The sequence below is a fragment of the Lampetra fluviatilis genome, unplaced genomic scaffold, assembly GCF_964198595.1.
Source record: "Lampetra fluviatilis unplaced genomic scaffold, kcLamFluv1.1 SCAFFOLD_765, whole genome shotgun sequence".
Taxonomy (NCBI): domain Eukaryota; kingdom Metazoa; phylum Chordata; class Hyperoartia; order Petromyzontiformes; family Petromyzontidae; genus Lampetra; species Lampetra fluviatilis.
In genome coordinates, this window is record NW_027621471.1 from 988 (window position 1) to 25,385 (window position 24,398).

Here is a 24,398-nt window from a genome sequence, read left to right on the forward strand (position 1 = left end):
GGGTGAGTGGGTGAGTGAGTGAGTGAGTGAGTGGGTGAGTGAGTGAGTGGGTGACTGAGTGAGTGAGTGAGTGTGTGAGTGGGTGAGTGAGTGAGTGAGTGGGTGAGTGAGTGGCTGGTTGAGTGAGTGGGTGAGTGGGTGGGTGAGTGGGTGAGTGGGTGAGTGGGTGGGTGAGTGAGTGGGTGGGTGAGTGAGTGGGTGAGTGGGTGGGTGAGTGGCTGGGTGAGTGGCTGGGTGAGTGAGTGAGTGAGTGGGTGGGTGAGTGAGTGGGTGAGTGAGTGAGTGGGTGGGTGAGTGAGTGGGTGAGTGGGTGAGTGGGTGAGTGAGTGAGTGAGTGAGCGCTACCGAATCCGTCGATGTCGAGGTTGCGGTCCACCACCACGTCCAGGAGGGAGTCTCCCACGCGGCCCCACGACTCGATCAGCTCTCCATCACGACTCACGAAGGTCACCCTCACCCTGCACTCACCACACCGCTCACTCAGTCACCCACCCACCCACCCACTCACCCGCTCACCCACTCACTCACCCACTCCCTCACCCACTCACCCACTCACTCACTCACCCACTCACTCACTCACTCAGTCACTCACTCACCCACTCACTCACCCACTCACTCACTCACTCACCCACTCACTCACCCACCCACTCACCCACCCACTCACTCTCTCACCCACTCACTGACCCACTCACCCACCCACCCACTCACCCAGCCACTCACCCACCCACTCACTCTCTCACCCACTCACTCACTCACCCACTCACTCACCGACCCACCCACCCACTCACCCACTCACTGACCCCACCCACTCACTCACTCACCCACCCACTCACCCACCCACCCACTCACCCACTCACCCACCCACTCACCCTCTCACCCACTCACTGACCCTCTCACCCACTCACTGACCCACTCACCCACCCACCCACCCACTCACTCTCTCACCCACTCACTGACCCACTCACCCACCCACTCACCCACCCACTCACTCTCTCACCCACTCACTGACCCACTCACCCACCCACCCACTCACCCAGCCACTCACCCACCCACTCACTCTCTCACCCACTCACTCACTCACCCACTCACTCACTGACCCACCCACCCACTCACCCACTCACTGACCCCACCCACTCACTCACTCACCCACCCACTCACCCACCCACTCACCCACCCACTCACCCACCCACTCACCCACCCACTCACCCTCTCACCCACTCACTGACCCTCTCACCCACCCACCCACCCACTCACTCTCTCACCCACTCACTGACCCACTCACCCACCCACTCACCCACCCACTCACCCACCCACTCACCCACCCACTCACTCTCTCACCCACTCACTGACCCACTCACCCACCCACTCACTCATCCACCCTCTCTCCCACTCACTGACCCACTCCCTGACCCACTGACCCACCCACCCACTCACCCACTCACCCACCCACCCACTCACTCACTCACTCACCCACCCACCCACCCACCCACTCACTCACCCACTCACCCACCCGCTCACCCACTCACTCACCGACCCACCCACCCACTCACCCACTCACTGACCCCACCCACCCACTCACCCACCCACTCACCCACCCACTCACCCACCCACTCACCCACCCACCCACCCACTCACCCACCCACTCACTCTCTCACCCACTCACTGACCCACTCACCCACCCACCCACCCACTCACCCAGCCACTCACCCACCCACTCACTCACTCACTAACCCACTCACTCACTCACCCACCCACTCACCCACTCACTGACCCCACCCACTCACTCACCCCAGCCAGCCACTCACCCAGCCAGCCACTCACCCAGCCACTCACCACACCGCTCGCTCACCCAACCACCCACCAACAAATAGAAGTTGCCCTGTGTAGCCTTCACCGACTGTAGGGGCAAGTGCTGTTAGCGAGCACCTATTAAGGCCGGCACTGTAGACCACACACAGAGTGGGTGGCCAAAACCACCACGCCCGGCCGCCTTTGTCTCCCCCCCACCACACCACCACCCCCACCACAACCACCACCACCCCCACAACCACCACAACCACCACCACAACCACCACCATCCCCACCCCCACACTACCATCACCACAAACACCACCTCCCCCCCAACCACCACCACCACAACCACCCCCAACCACCACAACCACCACAACCACCACCACCACAACCACCACCCCCACCATCCCCACCCCCACAACCACCACCCCCACAACCACCACCCCCACAACCACCTCCTCACTACCATCACCACAACCACCACCCCCACCACCACCACAACCACCACCCGCACTACCACTAGAACCACCCCCACCACCAACACAACCACCACCACCACCAACACAACCACCACCACAACCACCATCTTCCACCACCACCACAACCACCACCACACTACCATTACCACCTCCACCACAACCACCACTCGCACCAACACCACAAACCATCACCACAACCACCCCCACACCACCACCCCCACAACCACCACCACCACAACCCCCACCACCACCCCCACCACCACAACCAACACCACCACCACAAACACCACCCGCACCAACACCACAAACCACCACCACCGCCACAACCACAACCCCCACCACCACAACCCCCACCACAACCCCCACCACCACAACCAACACCACCACCACAACCACCACCCCCACCACCACAACCAACACCACCACCACAACCACCACCCCCACCACCACCACAACCACCACCCCAACCACCACCACCCCAACCACCACCACCCCAACCACCACCACCCCAACCACCACCACCACAACCACCACCTTCCACCACCACATCCCCCACACTACCATCACCACAACCACCACCCCACCACGACCACAACCACCACGACCACAACCACCACGACCACAACCCCCACACTACCATCACCACAACCACCCCCACCACAACCACCACAACAAACACCCCCACCACCCCCACAACCACCACCACTACGACCACAACCACCACGACCACAACCACCACAACCACCACACTACCATCACCACAACCACCCCCACCACAACCACCACAACCACCCCCACAACCACAACCCCCACCACCACCTCCACCACCCCCACAACCACCACAACCAGCACAACCACCACCACCACCACAACCCCCCCAACCACCACCACCACCCCCCCCAACCAACACCACAAACCATCACAACCACCACCACCCCCACCACCACAACCACCCCCCCAACCACCACCACAACAACCACCACCACCCACTTCTGTTGTTCTCCGCCTGCAGGGGCCGAGTTGGACAGCCAGGCCCGTGACCCCGACCCGGGCCTCGCGTCGCGGGCTTCGGGGGACGAGGCGAGGGCGAGGCGGCGGCCGAGGCAGGCAAGCCGCGGGGGCCCGAAGCGGCCTAGTAGCACGGAGGCCCACATTATAATAAGTCGTTATATTTATTTTTTTAAAATAAAACGTTATTCTTGTTGTTGTTGTTGTTGTTGCGATGATGAACGTCTAAACACTTCGCTCGACTCGCTGGAGAGCTTCCCACGTTTTTTTTTTTAATCGCTCGAACTACTTTGTTAACCTCACAATCGCCCTTGCCTATTCAAATGCAGGCGGGTCCTGAGTGAGTGGAGAGGAGGAGATTAAAAAATCGCGCTTCGAGACGCCGCCGCCGCCGCCGTTGTCGTTTTGAACCTCGCCGCGACCCGTAGGCAAAGAGGAGGGCGGTTGAATTCCTTACAACGGATAAGGGTGGGAAGGTGAGGTGGGGGTGTTGGTTGTGGTGGTGGTGGTGGTGGTTGTGGTGGTGGGAGGGGGTGTTGGGGGGGGGGGGTGTTGGGGGGGGTTGGTGGTGGGGGTGTTGGTTGTGGTGGTGGTGGTGGTGGTTGTGGTGGTGGGAGGGGGTGTTGGGGGGGGGTGTTGGGGGGGGTTGGTGGTGGGGGTGTTGGTTGTGGTGGTGGTGGTGGTGGTTGTGGTGGTGGGAGGGGGTGTTGGGGGGGGGTGTTGGGGGGGGTTGGTGGTGGGGGTGGTGGTTGTGGTGGGTGGTGGTTGTGGGGGTGGTGGTTGTGGTGGTGGGAGGGGGTGTTGGGGGGGGTTGGTGGTGGGGGGTGGTGGTGGGGGGTGGTGGTGGTTGTGGTGGGTGGTGGTTGTGGTGGTGGGAGGGGGTGTTGGGGGGGTTGGTGGTGGGGGTGGGGGGTGGTGGTGGTTGTGGTGGGTGGTGGTTGTGGTGGTAGTGGTTGTGGTGGGAGGGGGGTGTTGGTGGGGGGTGTTGGTGGGGGGTGTTGGTGGGGGGTGTTGGTGGGGGGTGTTGGTGGGGGGTGTTGGTGGGGGGTGTTGGTGGGGGGTGTTGGGGGGGGTTGTTGGTGGGGGGTGGTGGTGGTTGTGGTGGGTGGTGGTTGTGGTGGTGGTGGTTGTGGTGGGAAGGGGGTGTTGGTGGGGGGGGTGTGTTGGTGGGGGGGGGGGTGTTGGTGGGGGGGGGTGTTGGTGGGGGGGGGTGGTGGTAATTGTGGTGGGTGGTGGTTGTTGGGGTGGTGGTGGTGGTTGTGTTGGTGGTGGTTGTGGTGGTGGTTGTAGTGGTGGTGGTTGTGGTGGTGGGAGGGGGGGGGGGGTTGGTGGTGGGAGGGGGGGTTCGCCAAACCACAGGGGGTCAACATTCCACTGGGGGATTATGAAGGAGGGGATTGAGTCACTCACTCACCCACTCACTCACCAACTCACTCACCCACTCACTCACCCACTCACCCACCCACTCACTCACCCACCCACCCACTCACTCACCCACTCACTCACCCACTCACTCACCCACTCACCCACCCACTCACTCACCCACCCACCCACTCACTCACCCACTCACTCACCAACTCACTCACCAACTCACTCATCCACTCACTCACCAACTAACTCACTCACCCACCCACTCACTCACTCAACCACCCACCCACTCACCAATTCACCCACTCACCCACCAGCCCACCCACTCATCCACCCACTCACCAACTCACCCACCCACTCAATCACCCACTCACCCAACCACTCACCCACCTACTCATCCACCCACTCATCCACCCACTCATCCACCCACTCACCAACTCACCCACCCACCCACTCACCCAACCACTCATCCACCCACTCATCCACCCACTCATCCACCCACTCACCAACTCACCCACCCACTCAATCACCCACTCACCTAACCACTCACCCACCCACTCATCCACCCACTCATCCACCCACTCACCAACTCACCCACCCACCCACTCAATCACCCACTCACCTAACCACTCACTCACCAACTCACCCACCCACTCACCCACCCACCCACCCACTCATCCATCCACTCATCCACCTCACCAACTCACCAACTCACCAACTCACCAACTCACCAACTCACCCACCCACCCACCCACTCACCCACCCACCCACTCACCCACCCACCCACCCACTCACCCACCCACCAACCCACCCACCCACTCAATCACCCACTCACCCACCAACTCACACGTTCCCTGTCACTAACGCCACTCTGTGCGTGACCTTACAAGGTGCACAGTGAATATGATATTCGACGTTATAGGCAATTATCCTGATACAAGGCTCCCTTTTAAAACAATTATTTACAAAACGCGATTTTTTAATTCCCTTCTTTGACCCCAATGGCGACCTGTAACCTGCTTTTACATTTCTTACCACGGTTAAGCACAAGCCACGCGCTTATTGGTCGGAGCAACGGCCACGTGACTCCGATTGGTTCACCACGTATGTTCGCGCTTATCCAGACTGGGAAATCCAGAGCTACCATCTCCCCCATTCAAAAGCCTGGGCCTGCTCAGATCTTTAACGTGTCTGAGGAATCAGCGAGGTGAGGAGCCTCAGTGACGAACACTGAACCCACTCAGCCAACCACTCACTCAGCCACTCACCCACTCACTCACCCACCCACTCAGCCACTCACCCACTCACTCACCCACTCACTCAGCCACTCAGCCAACTCACTCAGCCACTCACCCACTCACTCACTCACCCAACCACTCACCCAACCACTCACTCACCCACTCACTCACCCAACCACTCACTCACTCACCCAACCACTCACCCACTCACTCACCCAACCACTCACTCACCCACTCACTCACCCAACCACTCACTCACCCACTCACTCACACAACCACTCAGCCACTCACTCAACCACTCACTCACTCACCCACTCACTCACTCACCCACTCACCCACTCACTCACTCACCCACTCACCCACTCACCCAACCACTCACTCACCCACTCACTCACCCAACCACTCAGCCACTCACTCACTCACCCACTCACTCACCCACTCACCCACCCACCCACCCACTCACTCACCCACTCAACCACCCACCCACTCACCCACCCACTCACTCAACCACTCACTCACTCAGCCACTCACTCACCCACTCACTCACCCACTCACTCAATCACTCACCCACTCACCCACTCAGCCACTCACTCACTCACCCAACCACTCACCCAACCACTCAGCCACTCACTCACTCACCCACTCACTCACCCACTCACTCACCCACTCACCCACCCACCCACCCACTCACTCACCCACTCACTCACTTACTCACCCACTCACCCAACCACTCACCCACTCACCCAACCACTCACTCACCCACTCACTCACCCAACCACTCACTCACCCACTCACTCACCCACTCACTCACCCAACCACTCACTCACTCACCCACTCACTCACCCACTCACTCACCCACTCACTCACTCACCCACTCACTCACCCACCCACCCATTCACTCACCCACTCACCCACTCAACCACCCACCCACTCACCCACCCACTCACTCAACCACTCACTCACTCACTCAGCCACTCACTCACTCACCCACTCACTCACCCACTCACTCAACCACTCACCCACTCACCCACTCAGCCACTCACTCCCTCACCCAACCACTCACCCAACCACTCAGCCACTCACTCACTCACCCACTCACTCACCCAGTCACCCACCCACCCACTCACTCACCCACTCACCCACTCACTCACTCACCCACTCACTCACCCACTCACCCACCCACCCACCCACCCACCCACCCACTCACTCACTCACCCACTCACCCACCCACTCACTCAACCACTCACTCACTCACTCAGCCACTCACTCACTCACTCACCCACTCAATCACCCACTCACTAAACCACTCACCCACTCACCCACTCAGCCACTCACTCACTCACTCACCCAACCACTCACCCAACCACTCAGCCACTCACTCACTCACCCACTCACTCACCCACCCAACCACTCAGCCACTCACCCAACCACTCACCCACTCAGCCAACCACTCACCCACTCAGCCACTCACCCAACCACTCACCCACCCACTCAGCCACTCACCCAACCACTCAGCCACTCACCCAACCACTCACCCACTCACTCACTCAGCCACTCACCCAACCACTCACTCAACCACTCAGCCACTCACTCAACCACTCAGCCACTCACCCACTCACTCAAACACTCAGCCACTCACCCAACCACTCAGCCACTCACCCAACCACTCACTCACCCACTCAACCACCCACCCACTCACCCACTCACCCAACCACTCAGCCACTCACCCAACCACTCACTCACCCACTCACTCACCCAACCACCCAACCACTCAGTCACTCACCCAACCACTCAGCCACTCACCCAACCACTCACCCACTCACTCACCCACTCACTCACTCACTCAGCCACTCACTCACTCACCCACTCACTCACTCACCCACTCAACCACTCAGCCACTCACCCAACCACTCACCCACTCAGCCAACCACTCACCCACTCAGCCACTCACCCAACCACTCACCCACCCACTCAGCCACTCACCCAACCACTCAGCCACTCACCCAACCACTCACCCACTCACTCACTCAGCCACTCACCCAACCACTCACTCAACCACTCAGCCACTCACTCAACCACTCAGCCACTCACCCAACCACTCAGCCACTCACCCAACCACTCACTCACCCACTCAACCACCCACCCACTCACCCACTCACCCAACCACTCAGCCACTCACCCAACCACTCACCCACTCACTCACCCAACCACCCAACCACTCAGCCACTCACCCAACCACTCACCCACTCACTCACTCACTCACCCACCCACCCACTCATCCACTCACCCACCCACTCACCCACTCACTCACCCACCCACTCACTCACCCACTCACTCACTCACCCACTCACCCACTCACTCACCCACTCACTCACCCACTCACTCACTCACCCACTCACTCACCCACCCACTCACTCACTCACCCACCCACTCACCCAACCACTCACCCAACCACTCACCCACCTACCCACCCACTCACTCACCCACACACCCACCCACCCACCCACTCACTCACCCACTCACTCACCCACCCACCCACTCACTCACTCACTCACTCACCCACCCACCCACCCACTCACTCACTCACCCACTCACCCACTCACCCACCCACTCACCCACCTACTCACTCACCCACCCACTCACCCACTCACCCACCCACTCACCCACCCACTCACTCACTCATCCACTCACTCACCCACCGACTCACCCACTCACTCACCCACTCACCCTCTCACCCACCCACCCACTCACCCACCCACTCACCCACCCACTCATCCACTCACCCACTCACTCACCCACTCACCCACTCACTCACCCACCCACTCATCCACTCACCCACTCACTCACCCACTCACCCACTCACCCTCTCACCCACCCACCCACTCACCCACCCACTCACCCACCCACTCATCCACTCACCCACTCACTCACCCACTCACCCACTCACTCACCCACCCACTCATCCACTCACCCACTCACTCACCCACTCACCCACTCACTCACCCACTCACCCACTCACTCACTCACCCACTCACTCACCCACTCACCCACTCATCCACTCACTCATCCACTCACCCACTCACTCACCCACTCACTCATCCACTCACCCACTCACTCACCCACTCACCCACTCACTCACTCACCCACTCACTCACCCACTCACCCACTCACTCACCCACCCACTCATCCACTCACCCACTCACTCACCCACTCACCCACTCACTCACCCACTCACCCACTCACTCATCCACTCACCCACTCACTCATCCACTCACCCACCCACTCATCCACTCACCCACTCACTCATCCACTCACTCACCCACTCACCCACTCACCCACTCACCCACTCATCCACTCACCCACTCACTCACCCACTCACCCACTCACTCACCCACTCACCCACTCACTCACCCACTCACCCACTCATCCACTCACCCACTCACTCACCCACTCACTCACCCACTCACCCACTCACTCACCCACTCACCCACTCACTCACCCACTCACCCACTCACTCACCCACTCACCCACTCACTCACCCACTCACCCACCCACTCATCCACTCACCCACTCACTCATCCACTCACCCACTCACTCACCCACTCACTCACTCACCCACTCACTCACCCACTCACCCACTCACTCATCCACTCACCCACTCACTCACCCACTCACTCACTCACCCACTCACTCACCCACTCACCCACTCACTCACCCACTCACCCACTCACTCATCCACTCACCCACTCACTCACCCACTCACTCACTCACCCACTCACTCACCCACTCACCCACTCACTCACTCACTCACCCACCCACTCATCCACTCACCCACTCACTCATCCACTCACCCACTCACCCACTCACTCACTCACTCACCCACCCACTCATCCACTCACCCACTCACTCATCCACTCACCCACTCACTCATCCACTCACCCACTCACTCACCCACTCACCCACTCACCCACTCACTCATCCACTCACCCACTCACTCACCCACTCACCCACTCACCCACTCACTCACCCACTCACTCACTCACCCACCCACTCACTCACTCACCCACCCACTCACCACTCACCCACCCACTCACTCACTCACTCACTCATTCACTCACCCACCCACTCACTCACTCACTCACCCACTCACTCACCCACCCACCCACCCACTCACTCATTCACTCACCCACCCACTCACCCACTCACCCACTCACTCACTCACCCACTCACTCACTCACCCACCCACCCACCCACCCACTCACCCACTCACTCACTCACCCACTCACCCACCCACCCACTCACCACTCACCCACCCACTCACTCACTCACTCACCCACCCACCCACCCACTCACCCACTCACTCACCCACTCACCACTCACCCACCCACTCACTCACCCACTCACCCACCCACCCACCCACTCACCCACTCACTCACCCACTCACCACTCACCCACCCACTCACTCACCCACCCACTCACCCACTCACCCACTCACCCACTCACTCACCTGGTTGTTGTTGACGTGGTTGTTGTTGTTGTAGTGGTGGTGGTTGTTGTTGTTGTAGTGGTTGTTGTAGTGGTTGTTGTGGTGGTTGTTGTTGTAGTGGTTGTGGTTGTTGTGGTTGTTGTTGTTGTAGTGGTTGTTGTAGTGGTTGTTGTAGTGGTTGTTGTAGTGGTTGTTGTGGTGGTTGTTGTTGTTGTGGTGGTTGTTGTTGTAGTGGTTGTGGTTGTTGTAGTGGTTGTTGTTGTTGTAGTGGTTGTTGTTGTGGTTGTTGTTGTAGTGGTTGTTGTAGTTGTTGTTGTTGTTGTGGTTGTTGTGAGTCATGTCCAGTCGTTTCGGAGTTCGTGCGCCTGGAACTGACGGCGCAGACTTCAGCCACAGGGAGCGAGTCGCCCACAGATATTCGCACAGGTACCAACTACTCACTACCTACTCACTCACCCACTCACTCACCCACTCACTCACTACCTACTCACTCACCCACTCACTCACCCACTCACTCACTCACTCACCCACCCACTCACTCACCCACTCACTCACTACCTACTCACTCACCCACTCACTCACCCACTCACTCACTCACTCACTACTCACTCACCCACTCACTCACTCACTCACTCACCCACTCACTCACTCACCCACTCACCCACTCACTCACTACCTACTCACTCACCCACTCACCCACTCACCCACCCACCCACTCACTCACCCACTCACCCACTCACTCACCCACTCACCCACTCACCCACCCACTCACTCACCCACTCACCCACTCACTCACTACCTACTCACTCACCCACTCACCCACTCACCCACCCACCCACTCACTCACCCACTCACCCACTCACTCACCCACTCACCCACTCACCCACCCACTCACCCACTCACCCACTCACTCACCCACTCACCCACTCACCCACCCACCCACTCACTCACCCACTCACTCACCCACTCACTCACTCACTCACCTACTCACTCACCCACCCACTCACCCACTCACTCACCCACTCACCCACTCACACACTCACTCACTCACCCACTCACCTACTCACTCACCCACCCACTCACCCACTTACTCACTACTCACTCACCCACTCACCTACTCACTCACTCACCTACTCACTCACCCACCCACTCACCCACTCACCCACTCACTCACCCACTCAGCCAGTCACTCACTCACCCACTCACCCACTCACTCACTCACTCAACCACCCACTCACCCACTTACTCACTACTCACTCACCCACTCACCTACTCACTCACTCACCTACTCACTCACCCACTCACCCACTCACCCACTCACTCACTCACTACTCACTCACCCACTTACTCACCCACTCACTCACCCCACTCATCCACCCACTCACCCACCCACTCACCCACTCACCCACTCACTCACCCACTCACTCACCTACTCACTCACTCACTCACCCATCCCCTCACTCACCCACCCACTCACCCACTCACCTACTCACTCACCCACCCCCTCACTCACCCACCCACCCACCCACCCACTCACCCCCTCACTCACTCACTCACCCACTCACTCACTCGCTCACCCACCCACTCACCCCCTCACTCACCCACCCACCCACCCACTCACCCACCCCCTCACTCACTCACCCACTCACTCACCCACTCATCCACTCACTCAGCCACTCACCCACTCACTCACCCCCTCACTCACTCACCCACCCCCTCACTCCACTCACTCACCCACCCCCTCACTCACCCCCTCACTCACCCCACTCACCCACCCCCTCACTCACTCACTCACCCACCCACCCACCTACTCACTCACCCACCCACTCACCCACTCACCCACCCACTCACCCACCCACTCACTCACTCACTCATCCACTCACTCACCCACCGACTCACCCACTCACCCTCTCACCCACCCCCTCACTCACTCACCCACTCATTAACTACTCTCTCTCTGGACAGTAGACGGCAGCATCAGCTAGAGGCTACCTGGGGTAGCTTTGTCTGTGTGTGTGTAACAGCACTTGCCCCTACAGCCTGCTAGAGGCTACCTGGGGGAGCTTTGTGTGTGACAGCACTTGCCCCTACAGCCCTGCTAGAGACTACCTGGGGGGGCTTTGTCTGTGTGTGTAACACCACTTGCCCCTACAGCCCGCTAGAGGCTACCTGGGGGGGCCTTGTCTGTGTGTAACAGCCCTTGCCCCTAGAGCCTGCTAGAGGCTACCTGGGGGAGCCTTGTGTGTAACAGCACTTGCCCCTCGAGCCTGCTAGAGGCTACCTGGGGGAGCCTTGTGTGTGTGTAACAGCACTTGCCCCTAGAGCCCTGCTAGAGGCTACCTGGGGGACCTTTATCTGTCCCTTTGCACCCCCCCTTGACTCCCTCAGCCCTGCTAGAGGCTACCTGGGGGAGCTTTGTGTGTGACAGCACTTGCCCCTCGAGCCTGCTAGAGGCTACCTGGGGGAGCTTTGTCTGTGTGTAACAGCACTTGCCCCTAGAGCCTGCTAGAGGCTACCTGGGGGAGCTTTGTCTGTGTGTGTGCAACAGCACTTGCCCCTACAGCCCTGCTAGAGGCTACCTGGGGGAGCTTTGTGTGTGTGTGTGTAACAGCACTTGCCCCTACAGCCCTGCTAGCGGCTACCTGGGGGAGCTTTGTGTGTGTGTGTGTAACAGCACTTGCCCCTCGAGCCCTGCTAGAGGCTACCTGGGGGGGCTTTGTCTGTGTGTGTGTAACAGCACTTGCCCCTAGAGCCTGCTAGAGGCTACCTGGGGAGCCTTGTGTGTAACAGCACTTGCCCCTACAGCCCTGCTAGAGGCTACCTGGGGGAGCTTTGTGTGTGTGTGTGTAACAGCACTTGCCCCTACAGCCCTGCTAGCGGCTACCTGGGGGAGCTTTGTGTGTGTGTGTGTAACAGCACTTGCCCCTCGAGCCCTGCTAGAGGCTACCTGGGGGGGCTTTGTCTGTGTGTGTGTAACAGCACTTGCCCCTAGAGCCTGCTAGAGGCTACCTGGGGGAGCCTTGTGTGTAACAGCACTTGCCCCTACAGCCCTGCTAGAGGCTACCTGGGGGAGCTTTGTCTGTGTGTGTGTAACAGCACTTGCCCCTCGAGCCCTGCTAGAGGCTACCTGGGGGAGCTTTGTCTGTACCTTTGCTCCCCCATTGACTCCCTGATCCCTGCTAGAGGCTACCTGGGGGAGCTTTGTCTGTGTGTGTGTGTAACAGCACTTGCCCCTCGAGCCCTGCTAGAGGCTACCTGGGGGAGCTTTGTCTGTGTGTGTGTGTAACAGCACTTGCCCCTATAGCCCTGCTAGAGGCTACCTGGGGGAGCTGTGTCTGTACCTTTGCTCCCCATTGACTCCCTGATCCCTGCTAGAGGCTACCTGGGGGAGCTTTGTCTGTGTGTGTGTGTAACAGCACTTGCCCCTCGAGCCCTGCTAGCGGCTACCTGGGGGAGCTTTGTCTGTGTGTGTGTGTAACAGCACTTGCCCCTCGAGCCCTGCTAGCGGCTACCTGGGGGAGCTTTGTCTGTGTGTGTGTGTAACAGCACTTGCCCCTCGAGCCTGCTAGAGGCTACCTGGGGGAGCTTTGTCTGTGTGTGTGTGTAACAGCACTTGCCCCTCGAGCCCTGCTAGAGGCTACCTGGGGGAGCTGTGTCTGTACCTTTGCTCCCCCATTGACTCCCTGATCCCTGCTAGAGGCTACCTGGGGGAGCTTTGTCTGTGTGTGTGTGTAACAGCACTTGCCCCTCGAGCCCTGCTAGCGGCTACCTGGGGGAGCTTTGTCTGTGTGTGTGTGTAACAGCACTTGCCCTACAGCCCTGCTAGCGGCTACCTGGGGGAGCTTTGTCTGTGTGTGTGTAACAGCACTTGCCCCTCGAGCCCTGCTAGCGGCTACCTGGGGGAGCTTTGTCTGTACCTTTGCTCCCCCATTGACTCCCTGATCCCTGCTAGAGGCTACCTGGGGGAGCTTTGTCTGTGTGTGTAACAGCACTTGCCCCTACAGCCCTGCTAGAGGCTACCTGGGGGGGCTTTGTGTGTGTAACAGCACTTGCCCCTACAGCCCTGCTAGAGGCTACCTGGGGGAGCCTTGTGTGTAACAGCACTTGCCCCTAGAGCCTGCTAGAGGCTACCTGGGGGAGCCTTGTGTGTAACAGCACTTGCCCCTACAGCCTGCTAGAGGCTACCTGGGGGAGCTTTGTCTGTGTGTGTGCAACAGCACTTGCCCCTACAGCCCTGCTAGAGGCTACCTGGGGGGGCTTTGTCTGTGTGTGTGCAACAGCACTTGCCCCTACAGCCTGCTAGAGGCTACCTAGGGGAGCTTTGTCTGTGTGTGTAACAGCACTTGCCCCTCGAGCCTGCTAGCGGCTACCTGGGGGAGCTGTGTCTGTACCTTTGCTCCCCCCTCGACTCCCTCAGCGTGGTGCTCAAGTCCCAGGTGAGGCGGCTGCTTCAAGTCCACGCCGTCGTGTGGGTCCTGGTCCTGCTCAGAGGTGAACCCAGCATCATCATCATCAGCAGCATCATCATCAGCAGTAGCATCATCAGCATCAGCAGTAGCATCAGCAGCAGCATCATCATCAGCAGTATCATCATCAGCAGCATCATCATCAGCAGCAGCAGCAGTAGCATCATCATCATCAGCATCATCATCAGCAGCAGCAGCAGCATCAGCAGCAGCATCATCATCAGCAGTATCATCATCAGCAGCATCATCATCAGCAGCAGCAGCAGTAGCATCATCATCAGCAGTAGCATCATCAGCATCAGCAGTATCATCATCATCAGCAGCATCATCATCAGCAGCAGCAGCAGTAGCATCAGCAGCAGCAGCATCATCATCATCAGCAGTAGTAGTAGCATCATCAGCAGTAGCAGCAGCATCAGCATCAGTAGTAGTAGTATCATGATCATCATCAGTAGTAGTATCATCATCATCAGTAGCAGTATCATCATCAGCAACATCATCAGCATCATCATCATCAGCAGTAGTAGTAGCATCATCAGTAGTAGCAGCATCAGCAGCAGTAGCATCATCATCAGCAGTATTATCAGCATCAGCAGCAGCAGTAGCATCATCATCAGTAGTAGTATCAGTAGTAGCAGCAGCATCAGCAGCAGTAGTATCATCATCATCAGTAGTAGTATCATCATCAGTCGTAGTAGCATCATCATCATCATCAGCAGTAGTAGCAGCAGTAGTAGTAGCATCAGCAGCAGCAGTAGCAGCAGTAGTATAAGTAGTAGCATCATCAGCAGCAGTATCATCATCATCATCAGTAGTAGTAGTATCATCATCATCAGCAGTAGTATCATCAGCAGCAGTAGCAGTAGCATCATCAGCAATATCATCAGTAGTAGTATCAGTAGTAGCATCATCATCAGTAGTATCATCATCAGTAGTAGTATCATCATCATCAGTAGCAGCAGCAGTAGTATCAGTAGTATCATCATCATCAGCAGTAGTATCATCAGCATCAGTGAGTGGGTGACTGAGTGAGTGGGGGACTGAGTGAGTGGGTGGGTTAGTGAGTGGGTGAGTAACTGAGTGAATGAGTGACTGAGTGGGTGAGTGGATGACTGAGTGAGTGTGTGAGTGAGTGAGTGGGTGAGTGTGTGAGTGGGTGAGTGTGTGAGTGGGTGAGTGTGTGAGTGAGTGGGTGGGTTAGTGAGTGGGTGAGTAACTGAGTGAATGAGTGACTGAGTGGGTGAGTGGATGACTGAGTGAGTGTGTGAGTGAGTGAGTGGGTGAGTGTGTGAGTGGGTGAGTGTGTGAGTGAGTGGGTGGGTTAGTGAGTGGGTGAGTAACTGAGTGAATGAGTGACTGAGTGGGTGAGTGGATGACTGAGTGAGTGTGTGAGTGAGTGAGTGGGTGAGTGTGTGAGTGGGTGAGTGTGTGAGTGGGTGAGTGTGTGAGTGAGTGGGTGGGTTAGTGAGTGGGTGAGTAACTGAGTGAATGAGTGACTGAGTGGGTGAGTGGATGACTGAGTGAGTGTGTGAGTGAGTGAGTGGGTGAGTGTGTGAGTGGGTGAGTGTGTGAGTGAGTGGGTGGGTTAGTGAGTGGGTGAGTAACTGAGTGAATGAGTGACTGAGTGGGTGAGTGGATGACTGAGTGAGTGTGTGAGTGAGTGAGTGAGTGGGTGAGTGTGTGAGTGGGTGAGTGTGTGACTGAGTGAGTGGGTGGGTTAGTGAGTGGGTGAGTAACTGAGTGAATGAGTGACTGAGTGGGTGAGTGGGATGACTGAGTGAGTGTGTGAGTGAGTGGGTGAGTGTGTGAGTGAGTGGGTGGGTTAGTGAGTGGGTGAGTAACTGAGTGAATGAGTGACTGAGTGGGTGAGTGGATGACTGAGTGAGTGTGTGAGTGAGTGAGTGGGTGAGTGTGTGAGTGGGTGAGTGTGTGAGTGGGTGAGTGTGTGAGTGAGTGGGTGGGTTAGTGAGTGGGTGAGTAACTGAGTGAATGAGTGACTGAGTGGGTGAGTGGATGACTGAGTGAGTGTGTGAGTGAGTGAGTGGGTGAGTGTGTGAGTGGGTGAGTGTGTGAGTGAGTGGGTGGGTTAGTGAGTGGGTGAGTAACTGAGTGAATGAGTGACTGAGTGGGTGAGTGGATGACTGAGTGAGTGTGTGAGTGAGTGAGTGAGTGGGTGAGTGTGTGAGTGGGTGAGTGTGTGACTGAGTGAGTGGGTGGGTGTTAGTGAGTGGGTGAGTAACTGAGTGAATGAGTGACTGAGTGGGTGAGTGGATGACTGAGTGAGTGTGTGAGTGAGTGAGTGGGTGAGTGTGTGAGTGGGTGAGTGTGTGACTGAGTGAGTGTGTGACTGAGTGAGTGGGTGGGTTAGTGAGTGGGTGAGTAACTGAGTGAATGAGTGACTGAGTGGGTGAGTGGATGACTGAGTGAGTGTGTGAGTGAGTGAGTGGGTGAGTGTGTGACTGAGTGGGTGAGTGACTGAGTGGGTGAGTGACTGAGTGGGTGAGTGTGTGACTGAGTGGGTGTGTGACTGAGTGAGTGAGTGACTGAGTGAGTGCACGAGTGACTGAGTGACTGAGTGAGTGGGTGAGTGTGTGACTGAGTGAGTGAGTCAGTGGGTGAGTGAGTGGGGTGAGTGAGTGACTGAGTGAGTGGGTGAGTTACTGGGTGAGTGACTGAGTGAGTGGGTGAGTTACTAAATGAGTGAGTGAGTGAGTGATTGAGTGACTGAGTAAGTTGGTGAGTGTGTGACTGAGTGGGTGAGTGACTGACTGAGTGAGTGACTGAGTGACTGACTGAGTGAGTGAGTGAGTGAGTGACCGAGTGAGTGACTGAGTGACTGACTGACTGACTGAGTGAGTGAGTGAGTGACCGATTGAGTGACTGAGTGACTGACTGACCGAGTGAGTGACTGACTGACTGAGTGACTGAGTGAGTGACTGACCGAGTGAGTGACCAAGTGACTGACCGACCGCCCTAACACCACCCTCCCTTCCCCCCCACAGCCTCCCTCCCTCACCTCCTCCCTCACCCTCACCACCTCCTCACCACCCCAGTGCCTTCCTGGCTACTGACTGAGTGAGTGAATGAGTGGGTGAGTGACTGAGTGACTGACTGAGTGAGTGAGTGACTGAGTGAGTGAGTGAGTGAGTGACTGACTGAGTGAGTGAGTGACTGAGTGACTGAGTGACTGACTGACTGAGTGAGTGAGTGAGTGACCGAGTGAGTGACTGACTGACTGAGTGAGTGAGTGAGTGACCGATTGAGTGACTGAGTGACTGACTGACCGAGTGAGTGACTGACTGACTGAGTGACTGAGTGAGTGACTGACCGAGTGAGTGACCAAGTGACTGACCGACCGCCCTAACACCACCCTCCCTTCCCCCACAGCCTCCCTCCCTCACCTCCTTCCTCACCTCCTCCCTCACCCTCACCACCTCCTCACCACCCCAGTGCCTTCCTGGCTACTGACTGAGTGAGTGAGTGGGTGAGTGAGTGAGTGAATGAGTGGGTGAGTGACTGAGTGACTGACTGAGTGAGTGAGTGACTGAGTGACTGAGTGAGTGACTGACTGAGTGAGTAAGTGAGTGACTGAGTGACTGAGTGAATGAGTGGGTGAGTGACTGACTGAGTGAGTGACTGACTGAGTGAGTGACTGAATGAGTGAGTGACTGACTGAGTGAGTGGGTGAGTGACTGACTGAGTGACTGACTGAGTGAGTGACTGAGTGACTGACTGAGTGAGTGAGTGAGTGAGTGAGTGACCGAGTGAGTGACTGAGTGACTGAGTGAGTGAGTGAGTGAGTGACCGATTGAGTGACTGAGTGACTGACTGACCGAGTGAGTGACTGACTGACTGAGTGACTGACTGACTGAGTGACTGAGTGACTGACTGACTGACTGAGTGACTGACTGAGTGACTGACTGAGTGAGTGACTGAGTGAGTAACTGACTGACTGAGTGACTGACTGACTGACTGAGTGACCAAGTGACTGACCGCCCAGCCTAACACCACCCTCCTTTCGCCCCACAGCCTCCCTCCCTCACCTCCTCCCTCACCTCCTCCCTCACCCTCACCACCTCCTCACCACCCCAGTGAGTGACTGAGTGACTGAGTGACTGAGTGACTGAGTAGTGAGTGACTGAGTGAGTAACTGATTGAGTGACCAAGTGACTGACCGCCCAGCCTAACACCACCCTCCCTTCGCCCCACAGCCTCCCTCCCTCACCTCCTCCCTCACCCTCACCACCTCCTCACCACCCCAGTGAGTGACTGAGTGACTGAGTGACTGAGTGAGTGACTGAGTGAGTGAGTGGTTGAGTGAGTGAGTGACTGACTGAGTGAGTGACTGAATGAGTGAGTGACTGAATGAGTGAGTGACTGACTGAGTGAGTGGGTGAGTGACTGAGTGACTGAATGAGTGAGTGACTGACTGAGTGAGTGGGTGAGTGACTGACTGAGTGAGTGACTGACTGAGTGAGTGACTGAATGAGTGAGTGACTGACTGAGTGAGTGGGTGAGTGACTGACTGAGTGACTGACTGAGTGAGTGACTGAGTGACTGACTGAGTGAGTGAGTGAGTGAGTGAGTGACCGAGTGAGTGACTGAGTGACTGAGTGAGTGAGTGAGTGACCGATTGAGTGACTGAGTGACTGACTGACCGAGTGAGTGACTGACTGACTGAGTGACTGACTGACTGAGTGACTGAGTGACTGACTGACTGACTGAGTGACTGACTGAGTGACTGACTGAGTGAGTGACTGAGTGAGTAACTGACTGACTGAGTGACTGACTGACTGACTGAGTGACCAAGTGACTGACCGCCCAGCCTAACACCACCCTCCTTTCGCCCCACAGCCTCCCTCCCTCACCTCCTCCCTCACCTCCTCCCTCACCCTCACCACCTCCTCACCACCCCAGTGAGTGACTGAGTGACTGAGTGACTGAGTGACTGAGTGAGTGACTGAGTGAGTGACTGAGTGAGTAACTGATTGAGTGACCAAGTGACTGACCGCCCAGCCTAACACCACCCTCCCTTCGCCCCACAGCCTCCCTCCCTCACCTCCTCCCTCACCCTCACCACCTCCTCACCACCCCAGTGAGTGACTGAGTGACTGAGTGACTGAGTGAGTGACTGAGTGAGTGAGTGGTTGAGTGAGTGAGTGACTGACTGAGTGAGTGACTGAATGAGTGAGTGACTGAATGAGTGAGTGACTGACTGAGTGAGTGGGTGAGTGACTGAGTGAATTAGTGACTGACTGACTGAGTGACTGAGTGAGTGAGTAACTGACTGAGTGAGTGACCAAGTGACCGACCGCCCTAACACCACCCTCCCTTCCCCCCACAGCTTCCCTACCTCACCTCCTCCCTCACCTCCTCCCTCACCTCCTCACCACCCCAGTGAGTGACTGAGTGACTGAGTGACTGAGTGACCAAGTGACTGACCGCCCAGCCTAACACCTCTCTCCCCCCAACAGCCTCCCTACCTCACCTCCTCCCTCACCTCCTCACCACCCCAGTGAGTGACTGAGTGACTGAGTGAGTGACTGAGTGAGTGACTGAGTGAGTGACTGAGTGAGTGACTGAGTGAGTGACTGAGTGACTGAGTGAGTGACTGACTGAGTGACTGACTGACTGACTGACTGAGTGACTGACTGGGTGAGTGGGTGACTGACTGAGTGACTGAGTGACTGACTGACCAAGTGACTGACCGCCCAGCCTAACACCTCTCTCCCCCCAACAGCCTCTCTACCTCACCTCCTCCCTCACCTCCTCCTCACCACCCCAGTGACTGAGTGAGTGACTGAGTGAGTGACTGAGTGAGTGACTGAGTGAGTGACTGAGTGAGTGACTGAGTGACTGAGTGACTGAGTGAGTGACTGACTGACTGAGTGACTGACTGGGTGAGTGGGTGACTGACTGAGTGACTGAGTGACTGACTGACCAAGTGACTGACCGCCCAGCCTAACACCTCTCTCCCCCAACAGCCTCCCTACCTCACCTCCTCCCTCACCCTCACCACCTCCTCACCACCCAGTGAGTGACTGAGTGAGTGACTGAGTGAGTGACTGAGTGAGTGACTGAGTGAGTGACTGAGTGACTGAGTGACTGAGTGAGTGACTGACTGACTGAGTGACTGACTGGGTGAGTGGGTGACTGAGTGAGTGACTGAGTGACTGACTGACCAAGTGACTGACCGCCCAGCCTAACACCTCTCTCCCCCCAACAGCCTCCCTACCTCACCTCCTCCCTCACCTCCTCACCACCCCAGTGAGTGACTGAGTGACTGAGTGACTGAGTGAGTGAGTGAGTGACTGAGTGAGTGACTGAGTGAGTGACTGAGTGACTGACTGACCAAGTGACTGACCGCCCAGCCTAACACCTCTCTCCCCCCAACAGCCTCCCTACCTCACCTCCTCCCTCACCTCCTCACCACCCCAGTGAGTGACTGAGTGACTGAGTGACTGAGTGAGTGAGTGACTGAGTGAGTGACTGAGTGAGTGACTGAGTGACTGACTGACCAAGTGACTGACCGCCCAGCCTAACACCTCTCTCCCCCCAACAGCCTCCCTACCTCACCTCCTCCCTCACCTCCTCACCACCCCAGTGAGTGACTGAGTGACTGAGTGACTGAGTGAGTGAGTGAGTGAGTGACTGAGTGAGTGACTGAGTGAGTGACTGAGTGACTGACTGACCAAGTGACTGACCGCCCAGCCTAACACCTCTCTCCCCCCAACAGCCTCCCTACCTCACCTCCTCCCTCACCTCCTCACCACCCCAGTGAGTGACTGAGTGACTGAGTGACTGAGTGAGTGAGTGAGTGACTGAGTGAGTGACTGAGTGAGTGACTGAGTGACTGACTGACCAAGTGACTGACCGCCCAGCCTAACACCTCTCTCCCCCCAACAGCCTCCCTACCTCACCTCCTCCCTCACCTCCTCACCACCCCAGTGAGTGACTGAGTGACTGAGTGACTGAGTGAGTGAGTGAGTGACTGAGTGAGTGACTGAGTGAGTGACTGAGTGAGTGACTGACCAAGTGACTGACCAAGTGACTGACCGCCCAGCCTAACACCTCTCTCCCCCCAACAGCCTCCCTACCTCACCTCCTCCCTCACCTCCTCACCACCCAGTGAGTGACTGAGTGACTGAGTGACTGAGTGAGTGAGTGAGTGACTGAGTGAGTGACTGAGTGAGTGACTGAGTGAGTGACTGACCAAGTGACTGACCGCCCAGCCTAACACCTCTCTCCCCCCAACAGCCTCCCTACCTCACCTCCTCCCTCACCTCCTCACCACCCCAGTGAGTGACTGAGTGACTGAGTGACTGAGTGAGTGAGTGAGTGACTGAGTGAGTGACTGAGTGAGTGACTGAGTGAGTGACTGACCAAGTGACTGACCGCCCAGCCTAACACCTCTCTCCCCCCAACAGCCTCCCTACCTCACCTCCTCCCTCACCTCCTCACCACCCCAGTGCCTTCCTGGCTACTGGCCTACCTCACCTCGGCCTTCCCATCGGCCCTCCTCCTGATGTCGCTCCCTCGAAGTCGTGCCCCCCTCGCCAGCCTCTCCCTGCTACTCTGCGCTCCCTGCGCTGTGGCCCCCCTCGTTTGGGGGGCCTTGGACACTCTCCACGGCGGCGGCGGCGGGGGGGGAGGGCCCGATGGGGTGGCCCTCTGGACACGTTGGGGGGCCCTGGGGGCGCTTGGGGCCCTGCACGGGGCCATCGTGAGCCGGGCTAACAAGGCCCTGGGGCTCTGGGTCGGGCCGGGGGCCGGGGCGGTTGGGGGGGCGGGGGGAGGGGCGGGGTGGGGGTGGGGGGGGTCGATGGGGAGAGAAAGAGGCAGTAGAGGGGGGAGGGGGTGGGGGGAGGGGAGGGGGGAGGGGGGAAGGGGTGGGGGGAGGGGGCGGTTGGGGGGGGTGGGGGGAGGGGGGTGGGGGGGAGGGGGCGGTTGGGGGGGGCGGGGGGAGGGGCGGGGTGGGGGGGGTCGATGGGGAGAGAAAGAGGCAGTAGAGGGGGGAGGGGGGGGTGGGGGAGGGGTGGGGGAGGGGGGGAGGGGTGGGTGGGGGAGGGGGCGGTTGGGGGGGGTGGGGGGAGGGGGGGTGGGGGGAGGGGGGCGGTTGGGGGGGGTGGGGGGAGGGGGCGGTTGGGGTGGGGCGGGGGGAGGGGTGGGGGTGGGGGGGTCGATGGGGAGAGAAAGAGGCAGTAGAGGGGGGGGGGGGTGGGGGGAGGGGGGGTGGGGGGGGTCGACGGGGAGAGAAAGAGGCAGTGAGGGGGGGAGTGGGGGGGCGGGGGGAGGGGGGGAGTGGGGGGGTGGGGGAGGGAGGGGTGGTGGGGGGAGGGGTGGGGGGTGGGTGGGGGGAGGGGTGGGGGTGGGGGGAGGGGTGGGGGGTGGGTGGGTGGGTGGGGGGAGGGGTGGGTGGGTGGGGGGGGAGGGGTGGGTGGCTGGTTGGGTGAGTGGGTGGGTGAGTGGGTGGGTGGGTGAGTGGGTGGGTGAGTGAGTGAGTGGGTGGGTGAGTGGGTGGGTGGGTGAGTGATGTGAGTGGGTGGGTGAGTGGGTGGGTGAGTGGGTGGGTGAGTGGGTGAGTTGGTGGGTGGTGAAGTGAGTGAGTGGGTGAGTGGGTGGATGGGTGAGTGGGTGAGTTGGTGGGTGGGTTCACGACGGCCGTGTGGGTGGGTGGGGTTCACGATGGCCGTGTGGGGTGGGTGGGGTTCACGATGGCCGTGTCACTGGGTGGGGTTCACGATGTCCGTGTCACTGGGTGGGGTTCACGATGTCCCGGTCTCCCAGTGGGTGGACGATGACCGATGCAGGCTGATTGATTCTGAGTGTTGATTGCCATTGTGGCTTCGACAGGAAGTATTGAAAGTGCTGATAGGTCCATATTGGCCGGGTCAGGCTGGGTGGGTGAGTGGGTGATTCATAATGGCCGGTTCTGAGTGAGTGAGTGGGTTGGTGTGTGAGTGAGTGGGAGGGTGGGTGGGTGGGTGAATGAATGGGTGAGTGAGTGGGTGGGTGAGTAAGTGGATGGGTGAGAGACTGGTGAGTGGTTGAGTGAGTGAGTGAGTGGCTTAGTGGGTGAGTGGGTGGTTGGGTGAGTGAGTGGCTGAGTGAGTGAGTGAGTGGTTGAGTGGCTGAGTGAGTGAGTGGCTGAGTGAGGTGGGCTGGCTGGAGTGAGTGGCTGAGTGAGTGAGTGAGTGGCTGAGCGAGTGGTGAGTGAGTGAGTGAGTGGCTGAGTGAGTGAGCGAGTGAGTGAGTGGCTGAGTGATTGAGTGGCTGAGTGAGTGAGTGAGTGGCTAGTGGGTGAGTGGGTGGTTGGGTGAGTGAGTGGCTGAGTGGTTGAGTGGATGATTGAGTGGCTGAGTGAGTGAGTGGTTGAGTGGCTGCGTGAGTGGTTGAGTGAGTGATTGGCTGAGTGAGTGGCTGAGTGAGTGAGTGGTTGAGTGAGTGCTGAGGAGTGAGTGCTGAGAGTGAGTGAGTGCTGAGCGAGTGAGTGAGTGGCTGAGTGAGTGAGTGGCTGAGTGAGTGGCTGAGTGGGTGGAGTGAGTGGCTGAGTGAGTGGGTG

General features: G+C 58.2%; 1 long non-coding RNA gene across 3 annotated transcripts; it reads left to right on the forward strand.

The window, feature by feature from the left end:
• Positions 1-3,733: 3,733 nt before the first annotated feature.
• On the forward strand, positions 3,734-22,580 carry LOC144955306 (uncharacterized). 3 transcript variants are annotated; one of them, XR_013641603.1, is made up of 5 exons: positions 3,734-3,754; positions 5,692-5,853; positions 10,706-10,796; positions 14,788-14,861; positions 22,264-22,580. It is a non-coding gene; the product is annotated as an uncharacterized LOC144955306 (long non-coding RNA). The 3 variants fall into 3 exon arrangements; XR_013641604.1 differs by lacking the exons at positions 3,734-3,754; positions 5,692-5,853 and adding an exon at positions 4,362-4,379 and having other exon boundaries at positions 22,264-22,573; XR_013641602.1 differs by lacking the exons at positions 3,734-3,754; positions 5,692-5,853 and having other exon boundaries at positions 10,642-10,796; positions 22,264-22,572.
• Positions 22,581-24,398: the final 1,818 nt, after the last annotated feature.